Consider the following 14,705-nt stretch of genomic DNA (forward strand, 5'->3'; position numbering starts at 1 on the left):
TAACGAAAAAAACGGAAAAAAAGGGAAACTAGGGTACTACTCTAAAAAAAAAAAATGAGACACGGGTAGAGAACTGAAAGCTTTAGAGCAAACAGGACCAAACAGGCCAGGAGAGTAACAACTAGGGACAGACTGAGACACAGCAAGGGCAGGAACAAGAACAGGAGAGATGCGATGGCAGGGAACAGACTGAGACCCAGCAAGACCAGGAGCAGAAGCAGAAAAAAAATTACCAGACTTCTTCTGCGCGCAGTCCGAACACGCATCCACGAAATGGCGCGTTTCACGTTCCTGAGTAGGCCACCAAAACCGCTGGCGAATAGAAGCAAGCGTACCCCGAACGCCAGGATGGCCAGCTAACTTGGTCCTTCTGTAGCTCAGTTGGTAGAGCATGGCGCTTGTAACGCCAGGGTAGTGGGTTCGATCCCCGGGACCACCCATACGTAGAATGTATGCACACATGACTGTAAGTCGCTTTGGATAAAAGCGTCTGCTAAATGGCATATATTATTATTATTATATTATAGAGTGAGCCCACTGAAGAACAGCCAGACGAGTAGAAACAGGAACGAAAAGAAGGTTACTAGGGCAAGCGCGCGGCGACGCAGTGTGCGTGAGTGCTTGCTTAACCTGTCTCTCAATTCCCCAGACAGTCAAGCCGACAACACGCCCAACAGGAAGGATCCCCTCGGGATCGGTAGAAGCCACAGAAGAACTAAAGAGACGGGATAAAGCATGAGGCTTGGTGTTCTTAGTACCCGGGCAATAAGAAATAACGAATTCGAAACGAGCGAAAAACAACGCCCAACGAGCATGACGCGCATTCAGTCGTTTGGCAGAACGGATGTACTCAAGGTTCTTTTGGTCAGTCCAAACGACAAAGGAACGGTCGCCCCCTCCAACCACTGTCGCCATTTGCCTAGGGCTAAACGGATGGCGAGCAGTTCGCGGTTAGCCACATCATAGTTACGTTCCGACGGTGACAGGCGATGAGAAAAATACGCACAAGGGTGGACCCCATCGTCAGTATCGGAGCGCTGGGACAGAATGGCTCCCACGCCCACCCCGACGCGTCAACCTCAACAATAAACGGTTTAGTGACGTCAGGTGCAACAAGGATAGGAGCGGATGCAAAACGCTTCTTGAAGAGATCAGGACAACAATCATACGACCGGTGAGGAGGAAGGGAGTTGGTTCTGGACCGACTGAAGACCGTGCGCAGACCATGATATTCCTCCGGCACTCCTGTCAAATCACCAGGTTCCTCCTGAGAAGAGGGGACAGAACAAACAGGAGAAATAGCAGACATTAAACACTTCACATGACAAGAAACGTTCCAGGAAAGGATAGAATTACTAGACCAATCAAAAGAAGGATTATGACACACTAGCCAGGGATGACCCAAAACAACAGGTGTAAAAGGTGAACAAAAAATCAAAAAAGAAATGGTCTCACTATGGTTACCAGATACAGTGAGGGTTAAAGGTAGTGTTTCATATAATATACTGGGGAGAGGACTACCATCCAAGGCAAACATGACCGTGGGCTCCCTAACTGTCTGAGAGGAATGTCATGTTCCCGAGCCCAGGCTTCGTCCATAAAACAGCCCTCCGCCCCAGAGTCTATTAATGCACTGCAGGAAGCTGCCGATCCGGTCCAGCGTAGATGGACCGGTAAGGTAGTACAGGTACTTGACGGAGAGGACCGTCTAGTAGCGCTTATCAGTCGCCCTCCGCTTACTGATGAGCTCTGACCTTTAACTGGACATGAAATGACAAAATGACCAGCGGAACCGCAATAGAGACAGAGGCGGTTGGTGATTCTCCGTTCCCTCTCCTTAGTCGAAATGCGAATACCCCCCAGCTGCATGGGCTCAACACCTGAGTCAGTGGGGAAAGATGGTAGTGTCGGAGAGAGGGGAGACACAGTTAACGCGAGCTCTCTTCTATGAGCTCGGTGACGAAGATCTACCCGTCGTTCAATGCGAATAGCGAGTTCAATCAAAGAATCCACGCTGGATGGAACCTCCCGAGAGAATCTCATCCTTAACCTTAGCGTGGAGTCCCTCCAGAAAACGAGCGAGCAACGCCTGCTCGTTCCAGTTACTGGAGGCAGCAAGAGTGCGAAACTCTATAGAGTAATCCGTTATGGATCGATTACCTTGACATAGGGAAGACAGGGACCAGGAAGCTTCTTTCCCAAAAACTGAGCGATCAAAAACCCTTATCATCTCCTCTTTAAAGTTCAGATAATTGTTAGTACACTCAGCGCTTGCCTCCCAGATAGCTGTGCCCCACTGCCGAGCCCGACCAGTAAGGAGTGATATGACGTAGGCAATCCGAGCTCTCTCTCTTGAGTATGTATTGGGTTGGAGAGAGAACACTATATCACACTGGGTGAGAAAGGAGCGGCACTCAGTGGGCTGCCCAGAATAACATGGTGGGTTATTAACCCTAGGTTTCGGAGGCTCGGAAGACCCGGAAGTAGCTGGTGGCACGAGACGAAGACTCTGATACTGTCCTGAGAGTTCGGAGACCTGAGCGGCCAGGGTCTCAACGGCATGCCGAGCAGCAGACAATTCCTGCTCGTGTCTGCCGAGCATCGCTCCCTGCAACTCGAGAGTAGAGTAGAGAGAATCCATAGTCGCTGGGTCCATTCTTGGTCGGATCCTTCTGTTATGGAGGTGAATGAGGACCCAAAAGCGACTTGGCGAAAACAGAGTCTTTAATCCAGTAAAGTAAATATACAATCATAAAGCACAATTCCACTCGTAATGACGAGAACAGACTGGAGACTTGATCAAGAACTGCAGGTTGCCTCGGGAAGGCACTTGAACGTAGCAGACTCAGACACCTGCTCACCACGCAGCATCTGAGGGAAACACGACACGACAGGGCGATACACAGACACAGCACGGTGAACAATAGACAAGGATCCGACAGGGCAGAAACGGAAAACAAGGGGAGAAATAGGGACTCTAATCAGGGAAAAAGATACGGAACAGGTGTGGGAAGACTAAATGATTGATTAGGGGAATAGGAACAGCTGGGAGCAGGAACGGAACGATAGAGAGAAGAGAGAGAGGAAGGGAGAGAGAAAAAGGGGAACGAACCTAAAAAGACCAGCAGGGGGAAAACGAACAGAGGGAAAAGCAAAATGACAAGACAATATAAGACAAAACATGACATCTCTATCCTCTCCTTCTCTCTCTCTGTCTCTCTATCCTCTCCTTCTCTCTCTCTCTGTCTCTCTATCCTCTCATTCTCTCTCTCTGTCTCTCTATCCTCTCCTTCTCCGCTAGCTGTTCATCCATTCTCACTGGTTATGTCATGGCAACTCCATGTCTCTGTCTCTCTCTCTATCTCTCTCTCTCTCTCTCTCTCTCTCTCTCTCTCTCTCTGTCTCTCTCTCTCTCTCTATCCTCTCCTTCTCCGCTAGCTGTTCATCCATTCTCACTGGTTATGTCATGGCCACTCCATGTCTCTGTCTCTCTCTCTCTCTCTCATTCTCTCTCTCTCTCTCTCTCTCTCTCTCTCTCTCTCTCTCTCTCTCTCTCTCTCTCTCTCTGTCTGTCTCTCTCTCTCTCTCTCTCTCTCTCTCTATCTCTCCACTAACCGTTCATCCATTCTCACTGGTTATGTCATGGCCACTCCGTGTCTCTGTCTCTCTCTCTCTCTCCTCTCACTCACTCTCTCTCTCTCTCTCTCTCTCTCTCTCTCTCTCTCTCTCTCTCTCTCTCTCTCTCTCTCTCTCTCTCTCTCTCTCTTTCCTCTCACTCATTCTCTCTCTGTCCTCTCTCTCTCTCTCTCTCTCTCTCTCTCTCTCTCTCTCTCTCTCTCTCTCTCTCTCTCTCTCTCTCTCTCTCTCTCTCTCCTATCTCTCTCTCTCTCTCTCCTCTCTTATCACTCTCTCTCTCTCTATCTCTCCTCTCCCTCTCCACTAACCGTTCATCCATTCTCACTGGTTACGTCATGGCCACTCCATGTCTCTCTCTCTCTCTCTCTCTCTATCTATCTATCTCTCCTCTCACTCTCTCTCATCCTCTCACTCTCTCTCCACTTTCTTCTCTCTCTCCTCTCTCTCTAGTTCTCTGTCTCTCTATCTCTCTCTCTCTCTCTCTCTCTCTCTCTCTCTCTCTCTCTCTCTCTTCTCTCTCTCTCTCTCTCTCTCTCTCTCTCTCTCTCTCTCTCTCTCTCTCTGTGTATCTCTCTCTCTCTCTCTCTCTCTCTCTCTCTCTCTCTCTGTCTCTCTCTCTATATCTCTCTCTCTCGATCTCTCTTCTCTCTCTCTGTGTATCTCTGTCTCTTCTCTCTCTTGTCTGTCTCTCTCTCTCTCTGTCTCTCTCTGTGTATCTCTGTCTCTTCTCTCTCTTGTCTGTCTCTCTCTCTCTGTCTCTCTCTGTGTATCTCTGTCTCTTCTCTCTCTTGTATGTCTCTCTCTCTGTCCCTCTCTGTCTCTGTTTGTGTCTCTGTCTCTTTCTCTGTCTTTGACCTCTCTTCTTGTACGGGTGGGAGGAGTGGTCAAGGGCAGATAACATCCCTAGGTTAACAGATTGAAGGTTGGTGGCTCAGCTCAGTGTCCTTTAGCAGGGGCTGGGCCAATGGAATCAGCCTTCAATGTTAACACGCATCTCTTTACGCTCTCTGGACAGGCAGGTGAGGAATTCTGGGATGTTGACCAGCCTAGCCCCAACGTATGATTGACATTTGTGTGTGTGTGCGTCTGAGTGTGTGTTTGTGAACTACCACCATCTTAACTTTCTGAGAGTAAATTGGTAGCCTTAACACATACCACTATTAGAACTAGGACAGGAGGAGGGTGACTGTGCCTGGCTTATTGTTGGTGGGTGTGTTGCACAGGAGGTTGGTGTTGCCTTAATTGGGGAGGATGGGCTCGTGGTAATGGCTGGAGCGCAATAGTATCAAATACATCAAACACACGGTTTCCGTTGACTCCTTTCCAGCCATTATTATGAGCCGTCCTCCCCTCAGCAGCCTCCACTGGTATGATGAGCGTCTGCAGTTAGGCTGGAGACTGAAGTAGTTTGCTGCTTCAGGCACCGGTTGTCCCCACGAAGGGAGAGCTATCTCTGGGATACCCACGAGTCCATGGGCCCCTCCCTACGTGGGGCAGGCTGGATCTGGGGGTCCGCTGTTTGTAATGGATGGGATCCTGTAGGGGAATTAGGGGAGGTACAGGGGACAGATAAAGGTGATGGATGATTGGGCTGAAAGCTCAGGGTCATCAGTGGGGTTGGTTAACTATCTGATGTGACCACTTGAGTTTCACTGTGAGAGAAAGGCCAGAATGTGTGTGTGTGTGTGTGTGTGTGTGTGTGTGTGTGTGTGTGTGTGTGTGTGTGTGTGTGTGTGTGTGTGTGTGTGTGTGTGTGTGTGTGTGTGTGTGTGTGTGTGTGTGTGTGTGTGTGTGTGTGTGTGTGTGTGTGTGTGTGTGTGTGTGTATACGTTACTCTGTGCCGTAATCAGAGGCCTAGACTTTGACATTACGGGGTATTAAGTGTAGATCAGTGACACACAATCTAAATGGAAGTTATTTTAAATTCAGGCTGTTCGGTGGGGGGGGGGGGTGAATCCTCTCTGAAGGCACTATATGTGTGTTTTGGTTGTTGAGAGGGAAGCGTCGGTTTAAATTGGTCTATAATAGTCGTTATGTTGCTTCTGGTGACAGCTTTGTCTATGACGTAGAAGGGGGGAACAAAAGGGGGTGAGATTAAAGCCAAGCGGTTTTACACAGCGAGATGAAAGGAGGCCACTCTGTTGCTGTTGCCAATGTGGACCCAAAACAGCCCACAACACCAACGGCTCTGGCCTATTTTTATAAACACACAACTTCGCTAAACCATAGAGCTGGAGGGACTACAAGACCTTGGGGAGTGTTTCTTGTAATATGAAATCACTTATTTGTTTAAAAATACGTTCTATTTTTAAATCTCTAGCTCAAGGGGTTACAGTGAAACACTGACTATCCTAGTTCCATGGGAAGTTGTCCCTTAATAAAGAGTTGGAGCTGTTTTCTTAGTGTTTGTAAAGTATGTTTTCTTTTCATCCACAGTTAACAGTGTCTCATCTGATCTAATCGTTAGAGGAGTTTCCTCCTAAGCCGCCCTCTGTGCTGCAGGTCTCCTGTTCTCTCAGAGAGTCTGTCTGTCTGTCTGTCTGTCTGTCTGTCTGTCTGTCTGTCTGTCTGTCTGTCTGTCTGTCTGTCTGTCTGTCTGTCTGTCTGTCTGTCTGTCTGTCTGTCTGTCTGTCTGTCTGTCTGTCTTTATTCCAATAGCTATCTGTCTGTCTGTCTTTATTCCAATAGCTATCTGTCTGTCTGTCTGTCTGTCTGTCTGTCTGTCTGTCTGTCTGTCTGTCTGTCTGTCTGTCTGTCTGTCTGTCTGTCTGTCTGTCTGTCTGTCTGTCTGTCTGTCTGTCTGTCTGTCTGTCTGTCTTTATTCCAATAGCTATCTGTCTGTCTGTCTGTCTGTCTGTCTGTCTGTCTGTCTGTCTGTCTGTCTGTCTGTCTGTCTGTCTGTCTGTCTGTCTGTCTGTCTGTCTGTCTGTCTGTCTGTCTGTCTGTCTGTCTTTATTCCAATAGCTATCTGTCTGTCTTTATTCCAATAGCTATCTGTCTGTCTGTCTGTCTGTCTGTCTGTCTGTCTGTCTGTCTGTCTGTCTGTCTGTCTGTCTGTCTGTCTGTCTGTCTGTCTGTCTGTCTGTCTGTCTGTCTGTCTGTCTGTCTGTCTGTCTGTCTTTATTCCAATAGCTGTCTGTCTGTCTGTCTTTATTCCAATAGCTGTCTGTCTTTATTCCAATAGCTGTCTGTCTGTCTTTATTCCAATAGCTATCTCTGCCACACGTCAGTCCGCCTGTACCCCCCTGGAGATTTGTCTCCATGTGATCTCTACTCTTTATAATCTCTCCTGGCAGCGCTAACAGTGATGTGATTGTGGTGGGTTGTCATGACATCAGGCTGACTGTCTATGTGGCAGCAGATGGACCTGCCACCCTCTCCCACTCCTGAGACAGACCTGTGGAGGGGCGGGTGGGTGTGTGTGTGTGTGTGTGTGTGTGTGTGTGTGTGTGTGTGTGTGTGTGTGTGTGTGTGTGTGTGCGTGCGTGCGTGCGTGCGTGCGTGCGTGCGTGCGTGCGTGCGTGCGTGCGTGCGTGCGTGCGTGTGTGTGTATATGTGTGTATATGTGTGTATATGTGTGTATATGTGTTTGTGCGTGCGTGCGTGTGTTTGTGTGTTTGTGCGTGCGTGTGTTTGTGTGTGTGTGTGTTTGTGCATGCGTGCGTATGTGCATGTGTCGGACAGCTAATGGGCATCAGTTGGCATATGGCATGGCTTATGGACAGGGACCTGATGGGACGGGACTGAAACAGGTTCCCATGCCAGGATGCTTCTTAGTGGGATTTAGGTGTGTTTATGGGGAAGCATTCCTCACCGGGTCAACCTAAATGAGCCGTTACAACAGACGCTTCCAAACGGAGACCCTCCCTGTTTAAAACACAATCTCTTATTGTGTGACAGTTGCATAGTGGTGACATCATCTCCCAGGGTCTCTGCTCTACTGCTTGGTTGTCCATCTCATTTGCTGCACTACTAGTGAACAGAGCTGTTAAATGAAGGAGAGATTTCTCTATTTCTCTTTCACTCCTTTTCTCTGGCAGGGGTGGCAGAGCTGGGCTGGCAGGGCAGGGCTGGCAGGGCAGGGCAGGGCTGGCGGGCAGGACTGGCATGGCAGAGCAGGGCTGGCAGGGAAGGAGTGGCAGAGCAGGGCTGGCAGGGAAGGGGTGGCAGAGCAGGGCTGGCAGAGCAGGGCTGGCAGGGAAGGGCTGGCAGGGAATATAAGGGCTGGCAGGGAAGGGCTGGCAGGGAAGGGCTGGCAGAGCAGGGCTGGCAGGGAAGGGCTGGCAGAGCAGGGCTGGCAGGGAAGGGCTGGCATGGAAGGGCTGGCAGGGATGTCATAAGGTGAATGCACCAATTTGTAAGTCGCTCTGGATAAGAGCGTCTGCTAAATGACTTAAATGTAATGTAAATGGAAGGGCTGGCAGGGAATGGAAGGGCTTGCAGGGAAGGGCTGGCAGGGAAGTGCTGGCAGGGAAGGGCTGGCAGGGATGTCATAAGGTGAATGCACCAATTTGTAAGTCGCTCTGGATAAGAGCGTCTGCTAAATTACGTAAATGTAATGTAAATGGAAGGGCTGGCAGGGAAGGGCTGGCAGGGAAGGGCTGGCAGACCAGTGCTGGCAGGGCAGGGCTGGGCTGGCAGGGAAGGGCTGGCAGAGCAAGGTTGGCAGGGCAGGACTGGCAGGGTGGAGCAGGGCTGGCAGGGAAGGGCTGGCAGAGCAAGGCTGGCAGGGCAGGACTGGCAGGGTGGAGCAGGGCTGGCAGAGCAGGGCTGGCAGAGCAGGGAAGGGCTGGCAGAGCAAGGCTGGCAGAGCAGGGCTGGCAGGGAAGGGCTGGCAGAGCATGGCTGGCAGGGAAGGGAAAGGCTGGCAGGGAAGGGCTGGCAGAGCAGGGCTGGCAGGGAAGGGCTGGCAGAGCAGGGCTGGCAGGGAAGGGCTGGCAGGGAATGGAAGGGCTGGCAGGGAAGGGCTGGCAGAGCAGGGCTGGCAGACCAGTGCTGGCAGGGCAGGGCTGGCAGGGAAGGGCTGGCAGAGCAAGGTTGGCAGGGCAAGACTGGCAGGGTGGAGCAGGGCTGGCAGAGCAGGGAAGGGCTGGCAGAGCAAGGCTGGCAGGGCAGGACTGGCAGGGTGGAGCAGGGCTGGCAGAGCAGGGCTGGCAGATCAAGGCTGGCAGGGAAGGGCTGGCAGGGAAGGAGTGGCAGAGCAGGGCTGGCAGGGAAGGGGTGGCAGGGAAGGGCTGGCAGAGCAGGGCTGGCAGGGAAGGGGTGGCAGAGCAGGGCTGGCAGGGAAGGAGTGGCAGAGCAGGGCTGGCAGGGAAGGGGTGGCAGAGCAGGGCTGGCAGAGCAGGGCTGGCAGGGAAGGGCTGGCAGGGAATATAAGGGCTGGCAGGGAAGGGCTGGCAGGGAAGGGCTGGCAGAGCAGGGCTGGCAGGGAAGGGCTGGCAGAGCAGGGCTGGCAGGGAAGGGCTGGCATGGAAGGGCTGGCAGGGATGTCATAAGGTGAATGCACCAATTTGTAAGTCGCTCTGGATAAGAGCGTCTGCTAAATGACTTAAATGTAATGTAAATGGAAGGGCTGGCAGGGAATGGAAGGGCTGGCAGGGAAGGGCTGGCAGGGAAGTGCTGGCAGGGAAGGGCTGGCAGGGATGTCATAAGGTGAATGCACCAATTTGTAAGTCGCTCTGGATAAGAGCGTCTGCTAAATGACTTAAATGTAATGTAAATGGAAGGGCTGGCAGGGAATGGAAGGGCTGGCAGGGAAGGGCTGGCAGAGGGCTGGCAGTGCTGGCAGGGCAGGGCTGGGCTGGCAGGGAAGGGCTGGCAGAGCAAGGTTGGCAGGGCAGGACTGGCAGGGTGGAGCAGGGCTGGCAGGGCAGGGAAGGGCTGGCAGAGCAAGGCTGGCAGGGCAGGACTGGCAGGGTGGAGCAGGGCTGGCAGAGCAGGGCTGGCAGAGCAGGGAAGGGCTGGCAGAGCAAGGCTGGCAGAGCAGGGCTGGCAGGGAAGGGCTGGCAGAGCATGGCTGGCAGGGAAGGGAAGGGCTGGCAGGGAAGGGCTGGCAGAGCAGGGCTGGCAGGGAAGGGCTGGCAGGGAATGGAAGGGCTGGCAGGGAAGGGCTGGCAGAGCAGGGCTGGCAGGGAAGGGCTGGCAGACCAGTGCTGGCAGGGCAGGGCTGGCAGGGAAGGGCTGGCAGAGCAAGGTTGGCAGGGCAAGACTGGCAGGGTGGAGCAGGGCTGGCAGAGCAGGGAAGGGCTGGTAGAGCAAGGCTGGCAGGGCAGGACTGGCAGGGTGGAGCAGGGCTGGCAGGGCAGGGAAGGGCTGGCAGATCAAGGCTGGCAGGGAAGGGCTGGCAGGGAAGGGCTGGCAGAGCAGGGCTGGCAGGGAAGGGCTGGCAGAGCAGGGCTGGCAGAGCATGGCTGGCAGGGAAGGGAAAGGCTGGCAGGGAAGGGCTGGCAGAGCATGGCTGGCAGGGAAGGGCTGGCAGGGAATGGAAAGGCTGGCAGGGAAGGGCTGGCAGAGCAGGGCTGGCAGGGAAGGGAAGGGCTGGCAGGGAAGGGCTGGCAGGGCAGGGAAGGGCTGGCAGGGAAGGGCTGGCAGAGCAGGGCTGGCAGGGAAGGGCTGGCAGAGCAGGGCTGGCAGGGAAGGGCTGGCAGAGCAGGGCTGGCAGGGAAGGGCTGGCAGAGCAGGGCTGGCAGAGCATGGCTGGCAGGGAAGGGCTGTCAGGGAAGGGAAAGGCTGGCAGGGAAGGGCTGGCAGAGCATGGCTGGCAGGGAAGGGCTGGCAGGGAAGGGAAAGGCTGGCAGGGAAGGGAAGGGCTGGCAGAGCAGGGCTGACAGGGAAGGGAAGGGCTGGCAGGGAAGGGTTGGCAGGGCTGGCAGGGAAGGGCTGGCAGGGCAGGGAAGGGCTGGCAGGGAAGGGCTGGCAGGGAAGGGAAGGGCTGGCAGGGCAGGGAAGGGCTGGCAGGGCAGGGAAGGGAAGGGAAGGGCTGGCAGGGAAGGGATGGGCTGGCAGGGCAGGGAAGGGAAGGGCTGGCAGGGAAGGGAAGGGCTGGCAGGGAAGGGAAGGGCTGGCAGGGCAGGGCTGGCAGGGAAGGGCTGGCAGGGCAGGGAAGGGCTGGCAGAGCAGGGCTGGCAGGGAAGGGCTGGCAGGGAAGGGTTGGCAGGGCTGGCAGGGAAGGGCTGGCAGGGAAGGGCTGGCAGAGCAGGGCTGGCAGGGAAGGGCTGGCAGAGCAGGGCTGGCAGGGAAGGGCTGGCAGAGCAGGGCTGGCAGGGAAGGGCTGGCAGAGCATGGCTGGCAGGGAAGGGAAAGGCTGGCAGGGAAGGGCTGGCAGAGCATGGCTGGCAGGGAAGGCTGGCAGGGAAGGGAAAGGCTGGCAGGGAAGGGAAGGGCTGGCAGAGCAGGGCTGGCAGGGAAGGGTTGGCAGGGCTGGCAGGGAAGGGCTGGCAGGGAAGGGCTGGCAGGGCAGGGAAGGGCTGGCAGGGCAGGGAAGGGCTGGCAGGGAAGGGATGGGCTGGCAGGGAAGGGAAGGGAAGGGCTGGCAGGGCAGGGAAGGGAAGGGCTGGCAGGGAAGGGAAGGGCTGGCAGGGAAGGGAAGGGCTGGCAGGGCAGGGCTGGCAGGGAAGGGCTGGCAGGGCAGGGAAGGGCTGGCAGGGAAGGGAAGGGCTGGCAGGGAAGGGCTGGTCAGAGCAGGGACGGGCTGGCAGGGAAGGGAAGGGAAGGGCTGGGAGGGAAGGGCTGGCAGAGCAGGGCTGGCAGGGCAGGGAAGGGCTGGCAGGGAAGGGAAGGGCTGGCAGGGCAGGGAAGGGAAGGGCTGGCAGGGAAGGGATGGGCTGGCAGGGAAGGGAAGGGCTGGCAGGGCAGGGAAGGGAAGGGCTGGCAGGGAAGGGAAGGGCTGGCAGGGAAGGGAAGGGCTGGCAGGGCAGGGCTGGCAGGGAAGGGCTGGCAGGGCAGGGAAGGGCTGGCAGGGAAGGGAAGGGCTGGCAGGGAAGGGCTGGTCAGAGCAGGGCTGGCAGGGCAGGGAAGGGCTGGCAGGGAAGGGAAGGGCTGGGAGGGAAGGGCTGGCAGAGCAGGGCTGGCAGGGCAGGGAAGGGCTGGCAGGGAAGGGAAGGGCTGTGAGGGAAGGGCTGGCAGAGCAGGGCTGGCAGGGCAGGGAAGGGCTGGCAGGGAAGGGCTGGGAGGGAAGGGCTGGCAGGGGAGGGAAGGGCTGGGAGGGAAGGGCTGGGAGGGAAGGGCTGGGAGGGAAGGGCTGGCAGAGCAGGCCTGGCAGGGCAGGGAAGGGCTGGCAGGGAAGGGCTGGGAGGGAAGGGCTGGGAGGGAAGGGCTGGGAGGGAAGGGCTGGGAGGGAAGGGCTGGCACAGTTTCCACACAGCTCTGAGTCTATGCATATAGTTCTGTATTTATTGATGTTTATTTTCATGGTTGTTGAATGGTTGATGGTTATTAGATGGTTGATGGTTGTGTAGCTTAGGTATCCAACCTCCTGCCTGCTGGCTCTATAGACTAACGGGGTGGTGACAACGAGAGTCTACAGTATGTCATTAGGTATCCAACCTCCTGCCTGCTGGCTCTATAGACTAACGTGGTGGTGACAACGAGAGTCTACAGTATGTCATTGTCAGGGGATACCTACTCTAATGGCGGTACTCCATCCAGAACCACTGAACTGGTTCTGTTTATGTTTATGTTCTGTTTACACATCACAAAATTCCACCCAGTCTAGTTTCCGGCCCAAGTCACGATGGCACCATCCCAAAAAGCCTAGAAGTCCCCTTCTGTCCTGGAAGTCCCCTTCTGTCCCCACCCAGAAACACAGTCTTCTTCCTCTCTTCTCATTATTTAATCAGCCTTTTTTTATACAGTATGTCTCAGAAGCAAAGACATAAGACAAATGGAGAAAGCAACTGTACTCAGTTGTGTGTGTGTGTGTGTGTGTGTGTGTGTGTGTGTGTGTGTGTGTGTGTGTGTGTGTGTGTGTGTGTGTGTGTGTGTGTGTGTGTGTGTGTGTGTGTGTGTGTGTGTGTGTGTGTGTGTGTGTGTGTGTGTGTGTGTGTGTGACTGTAACACCATATCTGTCATGTGCTGCCCTACAGTGACAGAGATAGATGTTAAGGCATTGAGTGTTGTGAGGACGTGACGTCTCTAGCCACAAATGGAGTGTGAGAGCTCTGTTCTGTTGGGTTGAAACTCGCTGACGGCTAACTCAATTTGTCTCTCCATGTCCATATTGAGTTAGCCAAGCGTTCTAAAGGCTCTTAACTTAATCTCCTCATCCTCCTGCTTCTGCCCCTCCTCTCCGTCCTCCTCCTCCTCCTCCCTGTCTCATCCTCCTACTCCTCTTGCTCGTCTTCCTCCTCGTCTTCCTTTTCCTCGTCGTCCTCCTCCTTCCCATCCTCCCCCTTCTCCTTCTCCTCCTTCCCCTTCTCTTCCTCCTCCCTCTCCTTCTCCTCTTCCCCCTTCTCCTCCTTCTCCTTCTCCTCTTCCTCCTCCCTCTCCTTCTCCTCCTTCTCCTTCTCCTCTTCCTCCTCCCACCTCCTTCTCCTCCCACTCCTTCAGGGATGCAAATTAGTCACCTTTTGGCAAAATTTGTGGTTTTAAATCCAAAATAGGTGACCTATGTGATTCGTGTAGATCCAATGAGAAAAGTTGGGGGGGGGGGGGGGTTGGATCACTACTGGCTGTAAGTGAACAAGTGATGCGCGTTTTGAGGAGTACTGGCTGTAATCCAAGGCTCAGACAATCATTCACATAACAGCAAAATGCAGCGCAGCACTCGACTGAAGAGAGAAGAGGACCAATTTACCAGTTACAGCAGCGTCCCCCCTGGACAATAATTAAGAAGGTGACATTGGGTGAGAAGCCTGACCACGCAGCCAGGGATGAGAAGGTGATGAAGCATATTTCATGAGCCGAAACTGAAAGTTTGAGGTGAGGGAGAAAGTGTGGTGGGACGAGTATTAGCATTGTTAAGTATCTTGTTGGCTGGATCAAATTCTTCCTTAGCTAGTCAGAGAAATGTTGAGCAACATTAGCCAACTTATCTGATCAAATGATTGAGTTTATGGTGTGAACATTAGCTTGCTTATAAAGTCAGACAGCTAACGTTAGCTAGCTAACTTTACAACATCAGATGAGCTAACATTAGTAACCTAACCAATTCTCTATGGTATTAACTGGTATACGACTCCTTGCCGTTCAAGTTATAACGTTAGTTACTTACTGAACTCTGGCAATCTGTGTGAAATGTCAACTAGCTAACGAACTAACCACTAACTGTTAAGTAATGTTTTCCCTCTACAGTATGTGGTTAATTTTCAGAATGAGAGAATTAGGTGAAAATGAGGCGTTGCTTGTTAAACAAGTGGATTCAGGGATCGAGTGTAGCTGGAGTTGGTTTAACCTGGATGCCACTATAGAGGTGAAAGGAACACCACTTTCCCTCTTCCTCACTTTTGCTGGCACATTGGAGAACAGATGTCCACAGGCAGAACGTGTACAATGTAATAATGTGCACTGTTTCCCAAAGGTATTGCTTTTGTTGTGTTGAACTTGACAGTAACACGTGTGTGTGTGTGTGTGTGTGTGTGTGTGTGTGTGTGTGTGTGTGTGTGTGTGTGTGTGTGTGTGTGTGTGTGTGTGTGTGTGTGTGTGTGTGTGTGTGTGTGTGTGTGTGTGTGTGTGTGTGTGTGTGTGTGTGTGTGAGGGGGGATTATAAAAATGTTTACTCTGCTCCTGCTCCTCTCCCTCCTCCCCCTCTCCCTCCTCCTCCACCTCCTCCTCCCCCTGCTCCTCTCCCTCCTCATCCTCCTGTTTTTGATTGGCCTGAATAAAGAGTTCTAGAGTTTGACATGACTCTGAGCAGAACCACATGGATGCTGGAGATTTGTGGGCTCATGTTTCAGAGGGTTAGGGTTCCATGGGGTTAGTCTGGGTTCAGGGGTCAAAGGCTTTGTAGCCTGTGAGGTAACCTGACCTGGATAAGGGTTTGGAGCAAAACAACAGCATTTTGACTGTGCAGTCGTTCAACACATGCAAGAAACACACACACACACACACATGCGCACGCACACATATACACA

General features: G+C 53.7%; 1 protein-coding gene across 2 annotated transcripts in view; it reads left to right on the top strand.

Moving 5' to 3' along the window:
- LOC124045541 (rho GTPase-activating protein 39-like) overlaps positions 1-14,705 on the top strand; it is a 177,170-nt gene that overhangs the window by 90,149 nt on the left and 72,316 nt on the right. Inside the window, exon 1 of one of the 2 annotated variants that reach the window (XM_046364896.1) lies at positions 13,385-13,554. The exons of the other annotated variant lie outside the window; for it this stretch is intronic. The gene's annotated coding sequence lies outside the window, so the exon portion shown is untranslated. Of the gene's footprint in view, positions 1-13,384; positions 13,555-14,705 lie in introns of those variants that run through there. 2 annotated transcript variants of the gene reach the window in all.

Source organism: Oncorhynchus gorbuscha, linkage group LG10 (genome assembly GCF_021184085.1).
Source record: "Oncorhynchus gorbuscha isolate QuinsamMale2020 ecotype Even-year linkage group LG10, OgorEven_v1.0, whole genome shotgun sequence".
Lineage (NCBI taxonomy): Eukaryota > Metazoa > Chordata > Actinopteri > Salmoniformes > Salmonidae > Oncorhynchus > Oncorhynchus gorbuscha.